We start from the raw sequence: 27141 nt of genomic DNA, 5'->3' as shown, positions 1-27141 counted from the left end.
GAAGAATCAGCTCTCAGAGAGGCAGGAAGGTCATCAGCCAGGAAGGAGGCAGCTGATGGGGAGGATTAAGACGCAGAAAGGATCTTTGGGTACATGTGTCTGTTATATGACTCACAGTGTGTACAACGCAGTGCTGTTGTGGGGTTTCTTTTCTCACTGTTGCTGTTTCTGGAAAGTCTTCAGTGTCATACTTAAGAACAACTGCACACTTCAACTTGGATAGCATCCTAAACTGAGAAATACTACATTTAGCGGATAATACTCTCAACGTCACTAGTATTTACAAGGTTGCAGCCTGAAAGGCATCCAGTGTATTTCACACTAAAGCCTGTTGATCAACCCACAGTAAATAATATACTGATAAGTATGCACATGCACATATATACATACATGCATATTTCTACGTGTACATACGGACATGTACATGTACTGTGAATTCATAAACAAGTGATGCGTAGCAAAAAAGGATGAAGTGAACACATAAGCTGTTATCAGTGAACTATTAATCCTCATTCCTCACTGTAGTGGGTTGACCCTGGCTGGAGGCCAGCTGCCCACCAAAGCTGCTCTATCACTCACTCCCTCAGCTGGACAGGGGAAGAAAATATAAGAAAAGGCTCATGGGTCGAGATAAGGACAGGGAGAGATCACTCAACCAATTACCATCATGGGCAAAGCAGACTCAACTTGGGGAAAATTAATTTAACTTAATTTATTACCAATCAAATCAGTGTAGGGTAATGAGAAATAAAACCAAATCTTAAAACACCTTTCCCCCACTCCTCCCTTCTCAGACACAACTTCACTCACGAATTCACTACCTCCTCCCCCCCAGCGGCAGAGGAGGATGGGGAATGCGGTTTGCAGTCAGTTCATCACACCTTGTCTCTGTCGCTCCTTCCTCCTCAGGGGGAGGACTCCTCACTCTTCCCCTGCTCCAGCATGGGAGTCCTCCACGAACTTCTCCAGCGTGAGTCGTTCCCACGGGCTGCAGTTCTTCACAAACTGCTCCACAGTGGGTCCCTTCCATGGGCTGCAATCCTTCAGGAACAGACTGCTTCAGCGTGGGCCCCCCACAGGGTCACAAGTCCTGCCAGAAAACCTGCTCCGGCGTGGGCTCCTCTCTCCATGGGTCCACAGGTCCTGTCAGGAGCCTGCTCCAGTGCAGGCTTCCCATGGGGTCACAGCCTCCTTTGGGCATCCATCTGCTCCACCGTGGACCTCCCTGGGCTGCAGGGGGACAGCCTGCCTCACCATGGTCTTCCCCACAGGCTGCAGGGGAATCTCTGCTCCGGTGCCTGGAGCACCTCCTCCCCCTCCTTCTTCACTGACCTGGGGGTCTGCAGGGCTGTTTCTCTCACATGTTCTCACTCCTCTCTCTGGCTTCCATTTCTGTGTCCACAGCAACTTTTTTTCCCTTCTTGAATGTGTTATCCCAGAGCTGCTACCACTATTGCCGATTGGCTCAGCCTTGGCCAGCAGCGGGTCTGTCTTGGAGCCGGCTGGCATTGGCTCCATGGGACACAGGGGAAGCTTCTAGCAGCTGCTCACAGAAGCCACCTCTGTAGGCCCCCCGCTACCAAAACCTTGCCACACAAACCCAATACACTCACATAACTACTGTTTTTGCCTTTAAACTATCACAAAAATAGATTCTCAAGTCCAAGTGAGCCCTTTGTGCTGTCAGGAACCTACAGACATGAGGTGAAGAGGAAAATTTATAGCACAGGCAGAAATCCACTTACACTGAGGTCAGTAATGAAACCTGCACTGTGCTAACAAGAAGCAGTTTGACTGCAGTAACCTCTTAAAAATCCAACTTGATCTTGGAAATACATTGTAATGGTGGAAATCCTAGTAAAATCACTTGCTGCAAAAGGGCACAGCAACTCTGAAAGCCAGCCCTTTCATTTACCTACATATGCAGAGATATCTGTATTTCAAACTGGGACCTGGGTGAGTTAACCAGCTGGCTCCAAACCCCGGATCAGTGCTGTGGCAGAGGCTGAGAACTGCCTCAGTTGCCTCTAGCTGGGCAAAGCCCAGCACATCGCAAGCACACTTGGCCCTGCAGCACTGCGCAATCCAGCAATGTTCACAGCATGCTGGCTGACATGTCTTGGCTTGCTTTGTCCAGTGCAGCACCTCTGATTTGCTTTCACCCTCCTGCAGCTCTGGTGCTTGCCATTACTGCATATCGTGAAAGCAAACTTACTTTTAGAGCCTCAGTCTGCAAAAAAAACATCCTCTGCCAGAGGATAGCTCTTTGCTTCAAATTCACTGGCCTCTCTATCCAATTAAATAGCAATGGTCAATTTCAAAACACTTCAGTCATTCCTGTTGCTGTCCTAGTTATAATCTATCAAGTAATTTGATGTGATTACTTAGCAACAAATCTATAGATGGGTAGTTAACCACGAACAGGCCTAAAATGTTGTAAATGTGACTCAAGCAGTGTAAATGCTCTGACTACTAATCTCCGGTGATATTTTGAAGCTACATAATTGCTGTTCTTCAATTTAAACGGGAAGTATTTTTGTCCAGACATCTCTTCTCCCTCATGTACATTAGGGGTTTTAAATCTTGTTGGTAAACACTATATAAAGAAAATGAGTTTTACTGATTCTACGGAATTGCCACTGTTATGTATACGTAATGTCAGGTTTTCTAGCACACATGACAATAGTGGGACAACAATAAAAAACTTAATACAAGCTATAATTATAAGAGAATGAAGGAACCAGATGTTCTCTTATAAAATTTTTTTTATTATAAGAGAATAAGGGGTTGGATTTTTAAATTTTTATTATAAGAGTGGATTTTTATACACTTAAGCAACCAAAGCTCTGGAAGAAGGACAAATACCACAGGAAGTGGTGCAGTCTTTGTCTTGCAGTTATTGCAGCCATTTACAGTTTTGCAGTATGCACAGGAAGAGAACAACAAGTGCTACCATATCTGAGGCATCTGGCGGGGGGCTATTCAGATCTTAGGGAGTATCTAACATGTCAGGAATGAACACAGAGGAGCACAGAGAAATTACAAAAGAAATAGGGTTGCTTGGATAAAATTCAGTCAACACACAGCATACATTTTTCTGGCATAAATTCCACTGCATTTGACATTTTCTCATCCCACTATTAACACATTACTCCAGGTTGTTTCTGTTGAAGAATGAGACTTGTCATTTAGTTCTCTGAAATTCCACAGACAGGAGTATAAATGAGATTTTTCTTTTACCTAAGGAAAGGTTCAAACCCACCTCATAGCTTAATTTTCCAAGCAAGAAGTAAATGCACCTCTGTGGTGGTAAATACCACATGTACTGTTTGCTTGGCAATGAGCACCAATACATTTATTTTGACATATGAGAGAGAGCTGGCAATTTTAGTAGGATGCGATTACAGATTTTTCTATCTTTCTGTCCTGCCACACATTTCACTAAATGGTTGAGTGCCTCTCTCTGCTTGAGAGAAACTTCTTTCCTCAAGAAGGAAGCAATCTTGGCTTGAGCAGCCACTAGAAAAAAAACTCCCTTTTTTGTTCCACAAGAGAAAGAAAGCTCATACCAAGTTAAGCTATAACACTGCAAAAAATTAAGTTTGCCTAAAACCAGAGGCTAGATACAGGTATACTGCATGCCTACGGTTTTAATTTCTCTAGTAAGGGTAAGAGACAAGAGTGACCATTTCCTGACCACGTCTGCGACAATGTCCGAAATTAAAAGCTTTTTCTCTTTCTGAATTTCTTTTCCAGCACCAACCTCTACCTTACAGTTGAAAGTAACGCTTAACATGCTCTCTTCCCACCTCTAAATTCTGCCTGCTATTTTAAAGAGTTTCAGACAGATCTTGAATTAGTACAAAGCAGCTTTCCCTTCTAAAGCAGATTTTCTGTAGTATCTAGAGCTTTAACGCCTCTATTTTACCCACCCTCTCCTGGCTTCTCCCTAATGAATGAGCTTATTCAATTATATGCTGCCAGCTTTTGTGAGAAACACTGCTCCTCCTGCAGAGATTTTGCTTTTCTTTCCCAAGTTTGTCGGGGGGGGGGGGGGGGGGGGGGGGAGGTATAAGGAGCTGGGAAGATAGTTAGTAGGGGGCGAGCCAATTCACAAGTAACACTCTTGGGAGTTACCTCGGGCATGAAAGCATGGTGTGCATCTGCTCCCACACAAGTACTTCCAGAGGGAGTAATTAGGACTGTGATTCGGGAGAGGGGAGACAGGTATGGTGGGACTGAGTTCAGTTAACAGAACAGGACAGGCCACAGGGTCCAGCGGCCAAGACACATTGTGGGAGCTCTACATTATAAGGTCCCTTCCTGGGGAACCCACTCTGCAATTGCCATGTTGCTTACAGAAAGGACCCCTTGGTATTTTCTGAAGGCAAAGAAAAAGGAGATGTATAAATAAATTTGGATACTGCATTAAGTTTAAGGACTCATGAGAACAAGCTAAGCTCATTATTAGATGCATGTATGGAAGTTTTGATAAAATTAGGCTTTGTAACTATCATTAAATTTTGATCAATAGACAACAATGGGACTGGGCATTACTGAATTACTATAGAAGAGAAAGGCAGCTATGAAAAATCTTACTTCCAGTAGCTCTGGTCAATAGGAAATTTAGCTTATTATTAGATAAAACTATTTTCCCAAGGAAAAAAGCCAATAAAGCACAAAGCATCAGAACACAGAGGACCAAGTCTTGCTTTACAGATCTCTTTTGCAAAGGAAATTTACTGACTTCTAGTCCTGGGAACATCTAGGCCAAAACAGTGCAATTACTCCCGCAAAGGATGATATTTGGCAGGAGAAAATTTAAAGTATGGCCTCTCATTTATATACAGAGCTCTCCAGTGACAGTCTTGACAGATCCAGCAACACTGTGAGATAATGTAGCATATATGATCGAGCACATTAAATCAAGTCAGTCATTAAATAATGAACTGAACATTTTTCAAGACAAGATTCAGAGGGAGAAAAAAAGGCCTTAAAACTGAACTTTCTATTCCTTCTTGGTTTCTTTCATTTTAAAAAGGTGGGCAACCAGTGGTCACTGCACACAGTGGCCGTAAAGGGAAAAATACAGCTGGATAATTATGGTTGGCTTTCAGAGCAGATTGTCAAGACCTGACCCACTGTAACAGTTAACAGATTAATATAAGCAATAGATATCACAACACTTAAAGGAGCAAATGTCACCCTGGAGCACAGACAACAGAGCAACAAATAACTTGTCTGTTCACCTCCAAACTCGGCCCAGCCTGGGGCCCTGGACTGGAAGGTAGGTGCAGACCCAACACAGAGAAGGCGGAGAAAACCAACACAAGTGATCAGGGTGCTAAAACCCACAACCTCTCTCTCAAAGCTGACTGGTGGGCCAAAAGGAGCCGAAGCAATTTACTCCAAAGTAACCATGTGCTTCAGTGCAAGGGCTTGCCATGATTTTCTGAAGATCATCAACAAGGACTAAAAGAAAAAAGAATAATGCCATGCAAATAATAATCAAATGAAATTAACAATTAAGGTTTCACCATTTCTAAGTCCCAGGAAACCCTGCCAGAGGCCTTTGCAGGGGAGGGAGCTTATTCAGGTGTCTGAGGCAAGTTCACAGGGGACCCAGCAGTAACCTTGCAGTCACTCCAGTTTAGCACCAAAAGAAATCTCCTTTTCCTATCACTTAAATACAGTTACCCTAACACACAGAGTCAGAAAAATAGCAGTGGCTAAAACCATAGTCAGGTAAATCCCAAGTGGAGGTCAGACTGCTTCTGACCATCAGAAATAAATGAGAAACTTTGAAAATGGTAAGTTAAGATCATTATCCAACCCCACCCCCTTCTTCAGCATTTCTTATTGGCTTAGTTTATGATAACTGTCTTGCTTATGACAACTTATACTACTCTGCTCTTATAAAGCCTACTAAAAGGACAAAATCAGGCTTTTTAAACTGAAAAAAAAAAATCAAACAAGAGAAATAATTTTTAAATATACAAAAACCACCTGTGTTCTCTAGGTCCAGTGTGAACTTGAGAAAAAATAGTAAACAGCTGGAAAGCACAGCCTTGAGAGACTGAAGTCTTCAGTTCTGAAGCACTTCAAATACAGATAAAGTCAAGTATTTATCAGGAATTATTAACATAAAACTGTTCTTGCCTTGAGAAAAGGGATTATTAAAATCAGTTTATTCAGTTTTGGTTTTTTTCTTTGTTTTATGACTTCCATGTTGAATTTAAGAAGTAAAATCCTTTCCAACTCCAACATGCATAGCTTTTTTCCAGGAAAGCTATATATGGCCAAGCATCCCACCTGAGGACAATTCATTTCCAGGTCAGTATGTAGTAAAGGTTGAAGTTATGTGTAATTTCTAGGAAATCTGCAGCAAAGTGCAACTTTTACAGCATAAGTAAAGAAAGGCAGCAGGCGGAGACATGGAAATGGGAATATGATTCCACTGAAGTCGTTTCTTCTTTTCCTGTACAAATATTCTTGTTGGCTTTTGGCTAGCAAGAATATTCCAGTGGAGTTTGCCTGTCCTATGTAAGTTATCATCTTGCAGTTTTTTACTGTAGGAAAAAAAACTTTAGTTTCACATGGAAAAATTTTAGAGCTTAATGGCAAGGATTATCTTTCTTTTGCCAGTTTTTTTAATGCTTATATTGCTTGTTCTTTCAAGATCTATACATTGCTTATATTTTGTCTATATAGTAAGTGTTTTATGAGCATGGCTTATCAGTGCTACTGCACTACAAATACCACATTGACACAAATTAAATAGCTCATTTGGCTTTCTGGCATCTAATTTAAGATACTCTGCTGGTCCTTATCTAAGGGATTATATTAATTAGCAGTGATCCTATCTCAGGGAGACCGGGATCATGTCTTCTGTGCTATCTGAACAATTAACACAACTGGAAAACTCTGATTCACTGATTACAAATCACTTCTCAAGCAGTACAATTTGTGCACAGTAGATTTTTTCCTGGTTTTACTTCCAGTTCAGTGTATTAGTCTGCTTCTTCCATTCTGTGATACTGTTTCCAGTTTAAAACTGGACTTCTCAGATAGTTTCTTACCTTTATGACTAATCTGAATCACACATTTTTATAGCTTTTGCATGAGATCTAGCTGTTTCTTAATCAAAGTGTTAGTAATGTGTTGAAAAGTATCCTTAAATATTTTTATTATGCAACCTAAATATTGAGTAGAGAATTTTGGCTGATTAAAAGCTGCCTTAGGAACTGAACTGTTTGATACTTGATGGATGCAAGCATACAAAACACTGACATGGTTTATAAACATACTGAGCTTGCCATGGAAAGCTGATGCTTTTGGCAAGACAAAGGTGTTCTAAAAACTAGACTCTTGGGCAAATAGATACCTATGTAAATATATCTATGAATTAAAACATTTTCACAATTTGAGGTGGAATTTTGGAGAGACAATATAAATCAAACACTTGTTATTTTCACCCAGAAGTTACTGCATGGTGCTATAGCTGAATTTGCCTTAATACTTTCCTATGTGCTGGGAAGAAGGGAAGGAAGAGCTTTGTAGAATCTAGTTCTTGCAGGTTTCACTGTACAAAAAATAAGTTTTCATTACATTTATATAAATCTCCTCAGAATACAATCATTTGATGTGTTTTTTCAAGGACAATGCTTAAATTACTGGCTAGGTAAGAAAAAGCACCAGATAGCCCATAATTTAAATAATTACAAAATCAAGGCAGGGTTAAGTGGGAGCTGGTTTAAGTCAAGTACCAATGGATCACAACAGCCCTAAACCTCCAGACCAGTTCAGTTATGCAGAACACATGCACAGTTCTGCAATTTTGCTTGCACAGGTTTGGGTGAAGGTTTTTTTGTGTACATACCGTTTCTCCATAATCTTCACCTTGCACCCTGCATTCAGGGCTCTTTCAAGTTGTGGCAAGTCCATGAACTGATCTAGATCACAAAATCAACCTAGGATAACACAAAAAACTACTCAAGGACCATCACAATCAAATCCTCTCAGTGCTAGTTTAATTGACCTATTATTGTTCCCCCTTGGATATCCCTTTCCTACTTAACTCCTTTGACAGGCAGGACAGGAAGGCCAGTTTGCTACTCCAGGAGGGATTTACAAGGTGCATGATGAAAACCATACAGTCATAGGCTAACACAGGCTGGAAGGGGCTATACTCAAAAGGTCACCATGGAAAAAAAGCCTACTTTTCCAGCCTTTATCTCAGCAGTTTGGCTATAAGGACACTATGGGATACCATATCCAAAGCTGAAGAAGCTGAACTATACAGCTGCTCCCTCCGTATCCAAAAGGCCCCAGAAGGACTCGCTTCTGGACCTTACCAGTGACCACAGGGAGTCTGACCTTTTGAATTAAAGATTTATTTTTAAAATAGCCAATATTTTTCAAGATTATGCTGTCTCAAAATAGCATTTACTTCAGTGAGAATAAATAAGACTTTCTTAGTCTGGATTTTTACTCACTTCTCCTAAAAACATGGAAGGTATTTTACAACATTCTGTAAAGGTACAGCAAGAATAACTGAATGTACTTGGGTTTCTTACAGCTTTTTATGGGTTTGCATATTTAAGTACCAAACCATCATTTATATGCTTTTCCATAAGACAGCGTGACAAACTTTCTGCAGACCTGTTGGGGGGTTATCTTGCAGAGTGCCAGACAGTCTAGGGTAAAAATGGATTCAGGGTGACTGGAGACCAACATTATTAACCACACTGTAGCAGCTGCTCTGTTCCACAGCATATTAATATAAATAGTTTAGATTCCATGTTGCTATTTTAATAAATTACCAAAATATAAATGACCATGAAGGTCTTCATGGTCTGCAGGAGATACCACAGTATCCCTTACAAAAGCAGAAGACGAACTGCAATTTATGCAAGAGGAAAAACCAAGACAAAAGCTCACACAGCAGGTGAAGAGAAACAAAACTCCAGGTTTTCTGGAAAACACACTAATACTCTGGCCACTGAACTGCTCCCTGCTTGGAGTTATTGTTGAAAAGGGGCCTTTCCTCCAACTAACAAGAAAAAATAGCTCATACCAGTCATCTGCTGCCAACACCCTGGAATCTGCTTTTTTGAAAGTGAGACAGTTCCTGAATTTTTAAGCATCTAAAAAGATGCACATTTATTTCTGTTGCACATTTATTTTCTTCGAAGTGAAAACACAGGGTAAAGATGTCAAATCTGTTAGTCCACCAATCTGCAAGTAAAAATGTTTACTTTGGAGCCTAACCAGAAGCAACCCCATGTTCTGGCATGCTCACAGCTACAGAGCATTCTGACTACAGCTGGAGGATGGGATCATCATGGGAAATCAAGGTACTGATTAGGACACAGCAAGAAAAAGGGAGGGGGTGTCTCAAATTTAGAGTTGCTTGTGAAAATGGTCACATTATTTTGTCTCATAGGACAAAATGTAGTTCAGCCAAAACAAAAACAGAAAAGCTCCTGAATTCCAATCTCACACTTGAGCCATTGGCTTAAGGCTGCTTCAAAGCCTGTTGAAGTCAAAACAGACAATTAAGGTAATTAATTTTAAGGACTTAATTTTACAACCTCTGTGCTGCTACCTATGGCTCTTACTGCTCATGCCCATTACTTTGCCTACATACCTCACAAATATCTTCATGGCTTTCTCCCTTGCTATTCTACCTCCTTACCTACTGCTTTTACTTTTTCTAGCACCTTTCTGCCTTCTACATCCCTTCTACAACATCAGAGAGCTTCAGCCTCGTCATTGCATAACTTAACTAGAAGTTGAGTATTGTTTACTCAGCGAGAAATGTTTTCCACATCCACAGTAAGTGAAGGACAATCAAGGAACTACATAGCAAGCATCCATATGCTATGTTCCTGGATGGAAAACAAGAGTGGTGATTCAACAAAAAGCCTAGAAAAAAGGATCCTAGCAAGTTTTAATCTTCCAAACCACTGCCAATCTAAGGCCCTTAAGCAACACACTTAACTCATCAGTGGTAAAAAACAAGCATAAATTTTCTGCAGACTCTTAGAAGATGGCATTTGTCCTTATGCAGATGTTTCAAGTCTGACATATTCCACATCTCCTAATTCCCCTCTGAAAACAGGCTGCAGAAAGGAGACTTGGTGAACCCTTCTCCCACTGCTGCAAAAAAACCTCCCAAACTCCCCTAAGCCCTGTCTTACAGGGCTTAATGCACTCAAAGGCTTTCTCTCTCACACACACAGAAGTATAACATCCTAGTACGTTTTTGGTTTACTCTGAGAAACATACCACCTTCCATTTAGAAAATCCAGAGGAACTAATTGCCCATTAATCTCATGGCACAACACAAGTTTGGGCATCCTTCGGCTCCTGACAGAACACCAGGTCCCTGTGGCTTTGAACAAAAAGCCCATCCTCATAGCTGAGCTGCACGAAAGCCACATTTAAGATTTAATGGCCTTCTTCACCAGTTTGCTGCAATTCTAATTAAAACACCAGCGTTGCTCCACTTAGAAGCATTTGTTAAATGATATCTCAGAGTGCCTGAGATAAGGGAAGCCTCAGCAAAGGCAAGTTACAGCATTGATTTGACTTCTTCTGTGAAATAAAAACCAGTTCATTAAAATCTTTAACAGGTGGCAGGTTTGGCAGCTCTACTGTGTATAGGCTCTATACAGATTCATCATGCCTTTCATTTTAAAACATTTATGTGAAGGCATTTGCTGAGATAAATCATCTTGTTCACAAAAGCATCCTGTTCAAGGCTGCCATTTTAACTGTTACATCAATCAAATTAATGTTGTAAAAATGTATTTTGACAATCAGCATCTCATATTTATAGCTTTGGGGCTCTCTTCATTAGTCTCCTATTCCAATTCTGGTAATTTTTACTTTTTAAATCTACAATCATCACAGAAATACTGAACACAAACTGGTTAACTCATTTAATGTAGTTGGACAGATACCCCAAGTGAAGCAGTTGCAGGTGAACTGCTTCTGAATGTGCCTCATTAGCAATCCAAGAAGAGACATCTAGACTCACAGGCAGGTTTTGGAGTTGGATGGGGGGTCGATACGAAATGCTGCTTTTATGGAAAAGCAAGATTTCAGCCATTCCAAGGCTTGTCACTGAACAACTGTCCTGGGAAACATCTGTCTAAAGGAAAAGGGATTATGCTGCTATTTTTCCCATTTTTACTCAGAAACTCAGTTCTTTGTGTATGCACCCAGATGCACAAAAGGCAGGCACAGTTCCCACCTTTTCAATGAGCACCCAAAGGAGAGGTCACTCCTGTAGGACAGGTCAGGGAAGACTGGGTGGACATAACCCCTAGGAACAATAAAGGGGTTAAAAATTCCCACTGCAGAGGAAAAGGACCAGGGCCCCACATCTCAGGTCCCATCCATCCAGCTAGGAACCTTTCACAAATGCTTGCTATTTATTAGCCCGACAAACATTTAAGTATGTATACTAAGAAAAATTAGTCCAACCGAGAGAGCCACTGAGTGATAGCCTAAATCTGAAAGACAGAAGTCTTCGGTTCAAACTCATTTTCTGCCTGTGTCAGCAGAGACATCTGAAGAGAGGCTTGGAGCTATGAAGAATGAAGCAAGTCATCATCATTTCTACTGCAACGATCCATTGTCAGAGCCCTAGTCAAGAAGTGGGAGCCCCTGGAATATACTTAACACAGAACAAAAAAGCTCTCCAGCCTGAGAGCTCCCTTGAATTACAAGATGATAAACATTATAGTCACTCAAACACAAACAGTAGCAAGCTCATTAGAAGCAACAGTATCCATCTATTTTTAGCAGGGTTTGTGTTAAGGAACAAAAGGCTATTTTCCACAACTCTGAACTAGAAACCCCCATCTCTAAACCACCTCCTTTCCCTCTCATAAGAAGAGTTTGTATCAATGAGTGCTCCAGGGAAACTTTTCTTTTTCTTTCTTTCTTTCTTCTTCTTCTTTTTCCCTCTAAAGCAGAGAAGATCAACTGATGAGATATTGTTCCACTCTAGGGGGTTGAGTAGATTTTCACGTTGAAACACAAGTTTGTACTACAATTTAATGACCTCCCTCCTGAGTATAAGATAAAGGCTTTTGTTCCCATTTACACAAAGATTAAAAAAGCTTTGAGTGCTGAGAAGAATTTAGGATAAAGAAAATTATTTTTGAACACAAATGGCTTTATCATCTAGGAAAACCAATGCAAGTACCAAAGCCTGCAAACGCTCCTGTCTGATATTTGGTACACAGTCCTTGAACACATTATAGACACTCTCGGGATTTTGGGGCTTCTGTCACTTATTATCATTAATATCATGCTAGTATCAAGAGACTTGCAGTCTGTCCTGGTCCCTGCTGTCCTGTGCAATGTCTTTGCAACAAACAGACATTGGAAGGTAAGACAGCAGATGTCGGAGCAATAACCACCAAGCCCTTTTTGACATTTAAACTTTTAAAAACTATTAACTACCCTTTTCTCACCCATCCAGTATCAACTCCTGAGCTTGCTATTCTTAAAGGAAAAGGATGAGTTCTAAAAATGAACTGTCCTCATTTCCACAGGGGGAAAAGGATCCATTTGATAAACCTGAGCTGAATAAAGGCACTGCTGTGGACCTGCTGTATTGAAGTTTCTTATACTAATCAGTACAGCACCATCTCAGTTTCTTCTCCGCTGCATTCTAGGTAGTTGTTACAAACTTCAGCTGTTTAAGAGCAAAAAGCGTTTTTGTGTGCCTCATTGCTGATAAAGAGTTAAACATCTTGTTTAAAGGCACTCTGTCAAGACTCCTCTCAACACACTTTTACACTGTCCAGTCTAGTCTGGAGAAAAGGCGGCTGAGGGGAGACCTTATCTCTCTCTATGACTACCTGAAAGGAGGTTGTAGTGATGTGGGTACTGGTCTCTTCTATCAAGTAACTATTGATAGGATGAGAGGAAATGGCCTCAAGTTGCACCAGGGTAGGTGTAGATTGGATACTAGGAAAAATTTATTTACTGAAAGAGTTGTCAGGCATGGAACAGGCTGCCCAGGAAAGTGGTGGTGTCACCATCCCTGGAGGTATTCAAAAAATGTGTAGACAAGGCACTTCAGGACATGGCTTAGTGGGCATGGTAGTGTTGCACTGACGGTTGGACTCGATGATCTTAAAGGTCTTTTTCAACCTAAATGATTCTATGATTCTATTTTAACAACCTTGGAATGATTCTTGATGGAGGCTAGTATCAATAACTCCACCAAAACCAGGGTTCAACCATTAAAAACAAGAAAAGCCCACCACCACCCAACACCACTGGGTTAGTCCACACAGTGTTGGTGCCAAATCCAGGAGCAGCACCATGGGCACACTTTCCAGCTGTAGCTCAGAACCCCAGCAATTCTGAGGTCTGAGACAAGGCTACACTAAAAAATTTGCAAAGGTGCTCTGAATTATTTTGCTCCCTGCAGTCAGTTATTACATGTTTTGCTACCAAAATTCTGCCTTCCCAGGACGTATTCTGCATTGTTCTTTTGCATTGCAAACAAGGCGGCCATTTGCTGCAGTGATGAAAATGGGAAAGACTGCCAGTTTAACAGACTATTCTGCCCTCATCTCACAGGCTTCGATCAAGCCACGCATGGCTGGGCTCCGGGCATTTCACTTGGACGAGACCAGCACCTGCAGCAAGTGTTGCCCTTGCAGATTTGGCCCCAAAAGGCAGGAGGAGCTTCTTTTCCCACATCACTGACTGTCCGAGTTGGAAAGGGAATGACAGCAGCTCCAGAAAGCCAGAGTCACTTACGGAAATATTTTCAGACTGCCAACTGAAGAGTAAAGAGGATTTCAAGAATGCAGTTGGAGGTCATTCAGTTTTTATCTATACTCAAGCCACTCCACTTGGCGGAGAACTAAGAAAGCCTCTTTCCCTAGCAACAAGTCATGTTGTACATGCTTCTTATTCATCTGCAAATACGGCTTTTATCCCAGAGGTAATGGACTTAGAGAAGGCTATTCTTAACCACTAATAGGCTAAAAGAACTCAATTATTTTCATTTAAATACTAACGAGGCTCTCTTGTGAGCTATTAATTTTGTTATTTCAGGAGCCATGCGGCACTTGTACCACATCCAAGTAAATAAAAGGAAGGGAGAAAAAAGTCTTCCTGACACAGACCTCCTACAGTGCTGAAATTCCCTTTAAACAGGAAAACAGAAAGATCATCAAAAAGCCCATCCCAGTACATAGAGCAGTGTGCAAGGGTCAAGCTGTAGACAAAAAAAAAAAAAAAAAAAAAAAAAATTATCGCATAACTGCTTATCATCCCTAATTGTTTCGGAATTTTTACAGCAACATTTCAGCATTTAGACCAAATGTGGGATGGAAAACACTCGAGTGCTGGTTTTCTCAGGCCACTCGATATTGACCTGATATCACGATTAGTCTAATGCACAACAGCTCCTATCTGACAAGATCAAGACATTACACGAGATTACGACGAACAGGACCACTGTTATCAGCTTGCCACCTTCACTTTGGGGAATGAGTCCTTGTGAAGGCTACCCACTTTATCTTCCTCTGTGGCCACCCAAGACTGACTACCACAAGCCTCTAATCACACCTTTAAAAACTTAAAACACATAAGGGGGTTGCTAACCACTGAAAAGTTATTTCTGGTGTTTGAAAGCAAGGTAGAAGACAGCCTGTATCTTGTGCAGGGAAGAAAACCCTATTATTTTATCAGCATCCGTGCACTTTCTGTATTCTATTATTATCCCTTCTACCTAACAAATACATTTAATGCTTCCTGGCTAAGTCGGGTAGTGATGATAAGGCCTCTGCTGCTTCTGAAGTTTCTTAATACTTTACTGGAACCATGATGCAAATAAATACAGGGGAAAAAAAAAAGTAAAGAGAAAATTAAGACACCATTATTGAGTGCTGCACTTCATGTTGTTGCCATCAAAATATAATCTCCATTTCCCAAGTCACTGCTATTTGATTTGCACCCCTCTAACTCCATCTGGCTGCTCCTCATAAACTGCTAGCCAAGCACACAACACAAAGAGTGCCTCTAGATCCCTCCTCTCTCTGCCACCATGACAAAATGGCTATCTATACCTACTTTAGTCTCCTGCTAGCTCAGTCACGACACCCGAAATCCTTCAGCCACTATTATTTTTTTCCCCGTGGCGGTTTACAACCAATAGATGCAAGTCCGTTCAGGATGCCTGCAAAGGCAAGAGAACAGAGGTGATGGCCAGAGGTAGCAATGCACTACCATTCAATCTCACTTCAGCTGCTTCACAGGTTCCTGGGCACCTTTTTCCACCATTTCTGCTTCATCTCATTTCCACTCCCATCAATTTTCCCGCAAAACAAACAATAATAAAATCCTTTGCAAAAGCTGTTTTATTTCTCCAAAACCAGACCACCCAAAGTTCACTTCCTAGTGCTACCTGTAACACAACATTTTTGTTTGAAATGGCTGTTATTTTCTGCTCACTTCCTCTTTGCCATTTAACATCTGCAACACGTCAATCAATGACAAACATTAGACATGGCACAGGCTTTGTCTCATTCCTTGTAATCAGACAGACATATCCATAATCAAGTTTCTCACTAGGTATCCACAACTCATGAAACAGCTATCACATATGTGTAGGGCAACATGTATTCAAAATAAAAGACTCTATTACAGTATTTTAGCTATGTATCTGTATTGGTTTTGTGTGGCAAGGTTTTGGTAGTGGCAGGGGGTGTTACAGGGGTGGCTTCTGTAAGAAGTTGCTGGAAGCTTCCCCTATGTTCGAGAGAGAGAGCCAATACCAGCCGGCTCTAAGACGGACCCGCCGCCGGCCAAGGCCGAGCCAAGCAGTGATAGTGGTAACGCCTCTGTGATAACATTTTTAAGAAGGAAAAAGTTGGGACGGGTGAGAATTCGGCAGCCGGAGAGAGGAGTGAGAACATGCAAGAAAAACAACCCTGCGGACACCAAGGTCAGTGAAGAAGGAGGGGGAGGAGATTCTCCAGGCGCCAGAGCAGAGATTCCCCTGCAGCCCATGGTGGGGAAGACCATGGTGAGGCAGGCTGTCCCCCGGCAGTCCATGGAAGTCCACGGTGGAGCAGATATCCACCTGCAGCCCGTGGAGGACCCCACGCTGGAGCAGGTGGATGCCTGAAGGAGGCTGTGACCCCGTGGGAACCCTGCGCTGGAGCAGGTTCCTGGCAGGACCTGCGGATCTGTGGAGAGAGGAGCCCACGGAGCAGGTTTTCTGGCAGGACTTGTGACCCCGTGGGGGAACCACGCTGGAGCAGTGTGCTCCTGAAGGACTGCACACCATGGAAAGGACCCATGCTGGAGCAGTTCATGAAGACTGCAGCCCGTGGGAAGGGCCCACATTGGAGAAGTTCGTGGAGGACTGTCTCCCGTGGGAGGGACCCCACGCTGGAGCAGGGAAGAGTGTGATGAGTCCTCCCCCTGAGCAGGACGAAGCGGCAGAAAACAACGTGTGATGAACTGACCGTAAACCCCATTCCCCGTCCCCCTGTGCTGCTGGGGGGGTTGGCAGAGAAGCCGGGAGTGAAGTTGTGCCCGGGAAGAAGGGAGGGGTGGAGGGAAGGTGTTTTAAGATTTGGTTTTATTTCTCATTACCCTACTCTGGTTGATTTGTAATAAAGTGAGTTAATTTTCCCCAAGTTGAGTATGTTTTGCCCGTGACGGTAATTGGTGAGTGATCTCTCTCCTGTCCTTATCTCGACCCACAAGCTCTTTGTTATATTTTCTCTCCCCTGTCCAGCTGAGGAGGGGGAGTGATAGAACGGCTTTGGTGGGCACCTGGCAACCAGCCAGGGTCAACCCATCACAGTCTCCAACAGAAGATGTGAACTCCTTATGATCAGAGAGTAACTCACAATAACCACCCCCAAAGAAACTTTTCTTTACTAAGAAACACAGCATTCGAGCAACACCTTAAGCACAAAAAGCTAACCACAAGATGAACTATCCATCTAAGTAATAAGACTTAAGCTCCATAACATTTCGTGGAGATTAATGACCAGCTGAAGGACTTGATAACCAGAAGCACACAAATGAATTCTCTAGGAAACACTGCATGAGGCCAAGCTCGTTACCCATAGAGGAATGGAGGAATATAAAAGAGACCAAGTTCTACCCACTGCCTGTCCTTAATAATAACTTTAGAGTCCAAGGCCTACACTTTCACCATTTTCAGAAATTTGCATTTTATTAAGAAAACAGTAAAAAGCAAATTCAAGTGTCTGAAAGACTCTCCTCCAAACTTAAGCCATTGCTGAAACCCAAGTTTTTCTGTCTGCTAGCCAACATGGCAGGCAGCTCAGCAGACACTGAATATTTTCCACTTCAGTTTCACAGAACCTTGCTAAAATACAGAAATTTCCATATGGTCATGTGCTTCCTTCAAATGAAGAAATTTTTTCATCATTAATGCTTTACTGATGTATTTTAATTACCCACTGCAGTGTCAGGGCTGAGACGATAAAGCAGCAAACTGTAGCTTTAAGCATTCAACTCATCCCCAAAAGGAGCCTCATTTTTCATATAGTCAGTGCATCAAACTGAGCACTGAAAACTCATCAATCATGCCTCCACAAGTTTCTCTCAAGTTTTATTTGCACATTCAGGTAAGTAATTTTAAGTAAGCAAAAGGCAATCTTACTCCCAATCTAAATGCATAGGCTACTGAGTCAAAGTCTTTCACAACTCAGTGTAAATGTAGTAAGAAATGAGTAACGGCTGGTGAGAAAACATCAGCTTCAGGTGTGCAGTAGAAATGGAAGCAAAATCAAAATTGTGTTATAAAACACAGCAGTTACCTGCCGAAATTTCTCTGGCAACACCAGCGGTCACCCCTCAGTCTGCAGACTGTGAGTAATGGCTGAAAACTAGTCTTATCTCAGACTACCTCACCAAAAGTTATCTGACCTCCTGGACAACTGCCCACGCTGCCTCCACACAGGGCAGCCGGTCGTGCAGAAGAATGCTCCCCTTGCTTTTCAGAATTTCTTCCCATCACCGCTACGTTATCTTAGGCATTCCAGCATAAACCTCATCACCACAATCAAGGACATCCCTTCTACTCCAGCAACCTCTATTTTATACTGCAGATGGTGGTGACAGTCATCTCTAATTTATTGGGACTGTTATTCTCTTGATCCAAAACTGTTGGGAGCTGTCACCCCTGCTCACTCGCCTTCTGTGTTTTAATGATATGGGACAGGGGAGACACTTCTGGAGAACTCATGCAAGAGTTAGTAAAAAAAACCCTGTGGTTTATGGTTTGATTAAATGATTCTGTAGAATTCAATAGGGGATGATACACTCCTTGCAGAAATATTTGGAGGTCATTAAACATTTTAGTATTTCAGAGAAACCTCCAGTATAAAACAACAGTGAAATTTCTGTTCAGCCCTTTTCATTTTAAGTGATACAGAACATTTCCATAAAGATTATGAAGAATTTGAAGGTTGGAATAAACAGTTAATACATTTGAATGTTAATTTCATTTGTTCCTCTCTTTAAGTAGAAACTGGCCCTCAGTTTCACAATCTGATAAAATAGAGCAGTAGCAGTATCTGCCTACAGAAAAAGAGTGAACAAACCTGTGATTAGAAGTGCTAAGTGCAACACAGTATTGTTTAAAAATCCCTTGTAGTTATCTTAAAAACCTATAAAAAAATCCAATAGTGAGGAAAAACCTCAATACATTAACCTCTTCACAGTGTCTGACTGTAAACTTGCTCCTTGAAAGACATTAGCATCCTGCAAGAGTGTATAAACAAACATATCCTTGTGATCTATTTTACAATGGAGCAATAGAGCAAGAAAGCATGGAGGTCCTTCTTTACACCTGGTGTTTACATTAAATTAACAAGTAATAAGACTCAACAGCAGGAAGTTCTTATACAGCAAACAGCAAAATGACTCGGTTAAGATATGAAGTATCTTTAAAAGATTTATATTTTAATGCAAGACAAGAAAACAAGAAGTGGGTGGGTTCCTGCACCAAACATCTTAACATCCCAAAGCCACGTCCCTTTTACTTTAGGACCACATGAAAGACGTCTTTGCACAATGCTAATTATTTTCTGTACTTGCCTAGCTGGGTCTATCTACAGGAAGTAAACACCCACCAGCCTCTAATATCACAATGCTAACTATAAAAGCACAAACATGAGAAGAGGCCCACTTTCATTTATGACCTAAGGTAGGACTAGAAGAATGCATATTTCCAGAGATGATTGGATACATTTGGCAAAGAAAGGGATTTGGCACTACTCCATCACATACATGCAATTCTTCCCTGCCCGCTCATTTTATGTGACACTGGAAGAGTCACTCATCCACCAATAAACTTAGCAAGCAAAACCAGAGCAGATGGGGAGAAGCTGTCTGGGCCTCACCTGATGCTAAGTGACAGCATTAATCCCAGTATTATTATGCAGTTCCTACAGATGTCATCTCTTAGGAAAACACTTAACATAATTGCCCATATGCAAACACTTGATAACACATACTGTACCACCAACTCTGTACAAGTCATGGACAGTGATGCAAGGTCCAATGTATTTTACCATTACACTCGTAGTAATAATGCACATCCAGTCTCATGGGAAGTTATAAAAAGTCCTTTCTTTCTTACTTCCCCACAGCTGAAGGTACAGAGCCCTTACTCATTTTTTCAAGACAGAGCAGTTACTGTCTCTTGTAAGAGACTAGAAATTACAACATTACAGTAAGTTTTCTTTTCAGTTTACCCCACACAAAACTTATGGTTCCCTCCTGCAGGTAAGTGAAATAAGCAATGCAGACCAAAGAAACTATCATCATACAGAAAAATTTTCTAGTGTAGAGCTATGAAATTTCAAATGCAGATTTCTGCCAGCTGTGCTTACATTCAATTTACTGTTAATTTAGAGATAAAACAAAAGCCATTTTACTCATCCTTAAAATGGTTACAACTCTTCTCATAGGGGACTGGCACAGAACTGTCACTACCAGCAGCCATACCACAGCCTTCAGATGCCATGCTGTGGAAGAGGGTATTATCCCAAAGCACCAGCTCACCCCACTCGTAATTCCCTAGCTCTGGCACGCTTTCACCAACCCATTATGAACACACTGAAGGCAACATCAAGACATCCACGCAATTCAACCAAGCACGTCCAAGCTCTGAACTCATCCAGATCTGTGTGTTCTTAAGCAAGTTTAAAAAGGCTGTTTCCACCATTGCGATCCTGGATAATAAGAGCCAGGCTGCAACAGTTGCCGTTTTCAAGGAGCCTTTATATGACACACTGCCCCCATTCTCTGCAGCCACAGGGAGCCCAACCCTCTTTGTCCCTTACAAAATATACTCCATGGGTTTAAAAGAACACTTTTCTTTTAGGAACCTAACTCTGTAGTTTCACTAAGTTCTTTCAGGTGAACAGAAAATCTCATTCCTCTGCTCATTTTCACAGGATTGGTTGGGTTGCTTGTGCATGCAAGTGCTGAATGCATGAAGCTTTTCATTCCTTCTTCTCAAAGGCAGGCCTTGGGCAGACGACAACAAAAAATGTAATTCCTGGAACTCACTATAAAATGCTGCAGAAAAAAAATAAATGCGATATTTATTTGTCTATCTTGCTGATGACAGAGCCTAGCATTTGCAATTGCTCCTGCAATGACAAACTCAACCTAGGTTAAAAATCAGTGTCTCACCTATTATAACACTAGTGACTTAATTTACCTTTTTTTTTTTTCCTACGTATGCACCTGACAGTTTTGAAAAGGTCTTACCTTAATTAAGATACTCCTAGCATGCCACTTCAGGTCCCTGACAGAGTCTGTGGCTTTGTCTTAGACAAAAATCTGTGTCACAGTCAGTGCACAAAATGTGCATCCTATTGTGGACTTAATCCACAGATGAAACTAAATTAATGATCATCAATACCATTTGATTCTTTTTCAATATGCTACAAGCCCCTCACAAAATGAGGTCTGTATATTTTCATAATATTAACTACAATTGAATCTTCTTTTCAAATCCTATTAAAAGTATTATCTCTACACACTTTCACTCACATTTTGCAATGTTTCTAGGTTAAAAAGTGTTTATTAAATTATCCATACACTAAAACTAACTGTGGATAATTGAAAATATCTGAAAACCACAAACCTAGGCTTTTCCTTTTGGGATACTAAGTTTCTCCCCACAGAAGATTGCACAAGGCTTCACTTTGCAAGCCACATAATAGGTAACACTTTCTGAAATTACAGCTCAGAAACTCTCTCTGTTCATTTGGATACCTGTCACGCCAGGTAGAGCGGATAACCATTTAAGGATGAACATTTGTCCAGATCTACGCCCTTAGGCTTCCTGCCCTTCTCTCCCCCAAGACACCAGCCTCAGCCTTTGTTCTTTCCAAACATTCCCAATACCCTCCCACCCCCAAGGTTTTTTTTAGCACTTTGTCCTTCCACTCCACTTAACCAACACAAGGGTGGGGAGAACGTGAAAGGACAGTTGTTACCTGGAGTAACACTATGTCAGAACACAACTGCACCCTGAGCATGCTTTGCATCAGAGTGCAAGATACAAAATGGGACTTGTCACCAGAGCTAAGTGACAAAGGCATTCAAGTTTCTGCCACTCAGGACAAACACAAGCATACACAGAGCACAACTCTCCTCATACTCACCTGAAGCAGCATTCTTCCAGTGGTTATTCCTTGTTCATTACCAAGCTAGTTCCGAAGGAGGCATGCACACTTGAGTAACAACTAATTGCTTTGAAGAGAGAAAGGAGAAATGCCCAGGCCTGAACACTGGTCACTACAGACTTCTTGAACACACCAAGATCAGTACAATACCTGTACCACCAGCAGTTAGATGAAGTGTAGCCCACAGTATGCTTTTAAACTGTCCTAGGGGACACAGATGCTGTCCAAGAACCCAATCATTAAAAGAAACTGTGCAACAGCTGCATTGCACTACTCACCCAACTCAGGGCAAGGACAGCCAGGACACAGCTGAAGAAAGTTAGCTGTCTAAATAATCATCCCCAGCAAGGCAAGTAACTTACACCTGACATTCCTGATTCACAACTAATTGTTGTCTCCGGCACCCAAAGCTGCTTCTCCTAGGTGTCAGCAAACTGTCTCCCTGCACCTTTGTTGGTATGCAGAAAAAGCTGTAGTGATCTATTTTGACATTCCCCCCATTCTTACTTGTGTCTCCACACCACTTAAACCAAATTCATACCCTTCCTATGACTGTGTTTTTCAGAAAAGCACTTGCAGAAATCCAGATTAAAACAGCCATAACTGACACTCTGCCTGGCATACACTGCTGCTCAGGAACTCATCTCAACCATTACAGAATCTGTTTTTTCATCCCTCCAGCTGTAACTACTATTGCCCAGCATAATAAAAAAAAAAAGTCTTTTCAGATCTTACTCCATTTTCATGCCAATGAAAACTTGCACAGGCACCCATTTCAGTGCCACCTTCTAAATTTAGGAGTCCCAGGAAACGCTGCAAGTGACCTTTCTTGGCAGGTAACAAGGTTTATTCCGAACCATTTATGCCAGTCAGGAGTCTAGAGTAATCATTATTGTGTATCAGTCTATTACCAACCTTAGTGGGTTTTATTGGTTTTGGGTTTTGGTTTTTTTTGGTGGTTGTTGTTGTTTTGTTTTGTGGTTTTTTTGTTTTGTTTTAAATAAAGTGGAAAGACAGGATCTGCTTTTATAACAGGATTTAAGGCATTTCTCAATAACGCTACTTTCACTGTTACAACCTAAATAGCCTTAAACCAAAAAGACAGCAAAAAGAAAAAAGTCACCATGACCACCACAAAAAACCAAAAAAATTAGCTGTTTTAGCAGATATGGAGTAAGGTATTTATATAGGTTTGGAAAATTTGTGTAACAAAGTTTAAGTAAATGAAACTGTACCTAGAGTCATTAAACTGATAGAACATCTGTTGTGTCTCAGAAAAAAAAGTAAATTTAACTCCCAAACTGCTACAATATTCATAAGCCCCCAAGTGACACCTCTACTCAGAGACATACAGCTACCCGGTCATTGCAATAGCAAAGGTACAGGTTGCTTTCACATGTTTGACTTCAGGTTCATACCCCTGTCAGCACCTGCTTCTTTCTATTGTGTGCAGACAATGCTTTTCACAGTACTTAACAAGTGCTATACCAGTCAAGCTGGATACAAAACCTAAAATATTTTCTACTTCTACCTGAAAACACTGAGACACTTCTGATCTAATAAGGCACTTATCAAATGGAATGTAGCCTCTGCTTGTTAAGATAATGGTGATGTTACCACCCATTACACCAGTCCTACTTCTTTTTTTTCCCCACAGTGCTGCGAAAGAACTAGGTGCACTGATACCCAATGCTACAACAGTCATTAAGGGATGCTAGATTGTGCACATTTTCACCCCCAACAAGAACAAGTGTGAGGCACATATACATGGTCTGCATGTGTGTAGCCACCCAAAACTCTCACTGCTTAGTCCTTCCCTTTGCTTTTAGGCAAACCAGCAAGGCCAAAGCCCAAAGCTTCCCTCTTATCTGTCTGGTTCCCAGAGCCTCTATTCTAAAACTATTTCTAATCTTTTTACCAGGCTCTACACATAAAATGGCTTGTCCCAGAAATTTTGGGTTTCTTAGAAAAACCTCATTGAAAAACATAGGGTTAATTTCGAAAGTAACGTGAACTAGGAGCTTCAAAGCATCATGCAGGATCGCTTACACTTCAGATAGGAAGACAAAAGACTCATCTCCAACACTCTTCCATTAAAGATACTATCTTCAGCATTTTCTTTTCAGTCCTTAACATGTTAGATCTTCTCTTAGAGAAGCACAGCTTCTTGCCTCCTTCCCAGCTCAACTCCACCACTGCCCAAAATCTAGCCAGACCCACAGCCAGTCTGAGCTCAGCAACCCTTCCCAAAACCCTCCTTCCCCCTCTCCTCCACATATTGCCCTGAAGAGGGCAGGCGATAATGGCATTCCCTGCTCCTGGTGACACTGCTACTATTTGAGAGATATGCACCAGCGGTGCCCATAAGAAAAAATTATGTGGGCTTTCCAAAATTTCACACAGATAATTGTATCCCTTAGTAAATCTCTTCCTGAAATGATTCAGGTAGAGCAAACCCTACCTTACTGCAACATCACCTTTTGGGTGAAGTGAGAAGGCCTTCTCCCAGTACTTATTCTTGCAGACATCTCTTTCTGTCCCCTGGCCATTGCATCTCTCTAAGCAGATGATAATAGTTTCCTCTCCAGAGGGACTCTCTACCACCTCACTCCTGCTGGGCACACAGTGGCCAAATTGTCAGCTGTCCGTGTAAGCAGTTAATAGAGAAATCTGTCATTCAACCTTCTCGCTGACTACACATGCGTTAACGAACTCCACAAAGTGCAGCAATTCTTTTCTGGACAGTATCTATTATTCACAGCCACCCTACATAAAAAGCCTTTATGCTCTTCCTGAATGTTTGCAGCACACTGGGGACCTGCTGGACACAGTTCACAGGATAATGGGGGGCAGGGTTGCGTTTAGCTGGATTCATTCTTCAGCAGCCATTTGTCCCATTGCTGGCATTACCACCAATGTGAGAGAAGCCTATGTATTGTTGTAACATCTCAGAAATGCCTTGGCATTTTACTGTCTGGTTTAACATTATTATTCTATTGTCAAACATTAATTTAAAAGTGCCTACACACTGAGACTTAGACAGCATTCTGTAAAAAAGCCCTTTTGTCCCCGTATCATCCACAGAGCATACCTTCATGAGCTCTGCTGTAAGCTGCCTAAGGTTTTAAAAACAATAGTGGCTGAAGTCTTTTATGAGAAAGCACTACAAGCCAAATACTGAAGCTAATGCCATTTGCAGATGCACACTGTGTCTCACAAGCTGAGCCAAGCAGAATAGTAGAGCAAATAATTATCCTCTGAAGAAAACTGAGACAATGTGAAGAATGGTGGTTAATAGATTAATTAAAGTCTTACCAGCTCTTTAGGTCTGGCAGTCCAGCTCTTCCTCCCCACACCTGCTGTAAAACCTTGGTCCTGTTCTCTCACCGCTCATTTAACATGCTCTTCCCTCAATCTCAGGTTACATTCTTTGAGCCTACACAACACAACTAAATTTTCTCATACAGACCCTTCTGACTACTTCACCCTCCCTCCCAAGGTCAAATGCTTACATTCATGTCCAAACTCCCGCAGCACTACATTCAAGCCCGTTATCTGAAAAAGACTGCACAGCTCTGCATGCATATATTTAACGTCTCTCCAAAATTCCCCCTGCTTGCACCTTCTCAATTCTGCCAGCTCAAATTACACTCCTCAAGCTACAAATGTCAACTGGACTAGTTCACATTTGAGCTACTAGATCCACAAAGCACTTTCTCACTGGGATCCCAGTATTGGGCAGCATCCATCTCCTCTTGTCTCTCTACCAGTACTCCCATTCCAGGAGTAAAGAGATGGCAGGACAGGGGTGATGGAAATCCATCATCCATGCCCTGCAGATGGCCTCAGTCCTGACACATGGATGCTGCTAGAGGAAGCCAAGTGTGAACAGTGCTTAAGCCTTTCACCCTTGCCTGTTCTCTCCTACTTCCCCAGCTCTGCTCCTCTCCCAAAGCCCAGCGCAATGGGACAGGGAGGGAGAAGAGCAGGAGCACACTGTGGACATTTACAGTGGAGAAAACAATATAAATTAAAACCAAACTAAAGAATGGCCACTTTCTGGCAGACTCCATCCCAGTCAAGTACACAAGCTTGCTCTTCTCTTCGATGGTTAACACTTTCTTTTGGATAACCTTTTTCAGGGTAACCTGAAAGCTTATGAAGAAATACCTGCTGAGGTACACAGGTGAACTCAAGCCTTTCAAAGAAAGAGAAGAGGGTCTGGAAAACATCCTGCATTTCTAGGGTCCTGTAACATACTGGAGACATACAACTGTTGATCACCACACTAGATGCAATTCATATGGCTGCCATTACACAGAACATCACACAACTGAATTACCATGCACTGCTTTTGAGAGCTGTACAAAAAGTCTGATACTTCAACATATTCAAAAAAGTATTTGAGAAATACTGGAATATTTGGGGAAAATATTTTTTTTTTTTTTTTGTAAATACAGTGAATATACATCATTTGACTAATGGAACACTTTTAACTTCTGAAACCTGGTGTCTTTTAACTGGTACTGCTGGTTCTGTAACAGAGACCCCATGTTACCCAGAAATATGCAGAGGCAGCAAATTGAGCAGGACCCCAGCAATGGAAAAGACATTGAGACACATCTGTAGTACAGACTCCATATGCAACACTGCTTTAGTTAGGACAACATTGCTCTAACAATTCAAAGAACAACAGCTCACATATACAGCTATTCTGAACATTACGTCAGTATTTTCAGCAGGACACAAATAACCGTTAGAAGTCCCAGTGCTGTCATCTGGGATACCAAGAAAAGCAGCAACAATTTAACCGAGCAGACCTTCCTTCTGTTTAATTAAACATTTCATTAGAAATACTACTGTACTTATATATGAGTCATCATATCAAAAAAGTGCAAGAATACAGCTGTTTTGTGAATGCAAGCCAAGAATGGGTATCTTGGTTTTACTTTGTGTTTTCTTCATGTCAGCTCAATAGCTTAATTAGCTTTACTCACAGTGTTAAATACTCTCAGATTTAGACATTAAATCAGCCTTTTGTGCATTCAGAGCAGTAGATGTGTTTTTTTCATTCAGTTAATTGGATACTTCTTTCCAGTGTAGCAAAGTGACACCAAAACAATCCCTGTGTTTATGAGACTAGCTATTACACTAAAGAGGTTAAAACAAATGCCATCATGCACACTTGTTTGTTTTTAAAATTGGATGTAATCTGTTTCTTGCAATCACAAACACATTCACAGGCCTTGTGAGAAACTTCACGTCAAACCAAGGGTCTTAATGCATTGGTCCTAAAATCCTGATTTCACACTCGACTAAAGGCTGTATTTTCATGCTCCAAAGTCACAAGTGCCTTCGAAAATGTAAAGCTCCTGCTTGCAGAGGAGGATGGAGAAGGACTGGGCCT

At 41.6% G+C, this 27141-nt stretch overlaps 1 protein-coding gene across 6 annotated transcripts in view; it reads right to left on the bottom strand.

Moving 5' to 3' along the window:
- The window catches only part of ARHGAP24 (Rho GTPase activating protein 24), a 285721-nt gene that overhangs the window by 152342 nt on the left and 106238 nt on the right, over positions 1-27141 (bottom strand). Inside the window, exon 1 of one of the 6 annotated variants that reach the window (XM_030010255.2) lies at positions 25050-25066. The exons of the other annotated variants lie outside the window; for them this stretch is intronic. The gene's annotated coding sequence lies outside the window, so the exon portion shown is untranslated. Of the gene's footprint in view, positions 1-25049; positions 25067-27141 lie in introns of those variants that run through there. 6 annotated transcript variants of the gene reach the window in all.

This window comes from Aquila chrysaetos, chromosome 1 (genome assembly GCF_900496995.4).
Source record: "Aquila chrysaetos chrysaetos chromosome 1, bAquChr1.4, whole genome shotgun sequence".
NCBI lineage: Eukaryota > Metazoa > Chordata > Aves > Accipitriformes > Accipitridae > Aquila > Aquila chrysaetos.
The sequence above is the reverse complement of the archived record's forward strand: the minus strand, read 5'-3'. Positions and strand labels throughout refer to the sequence as shown.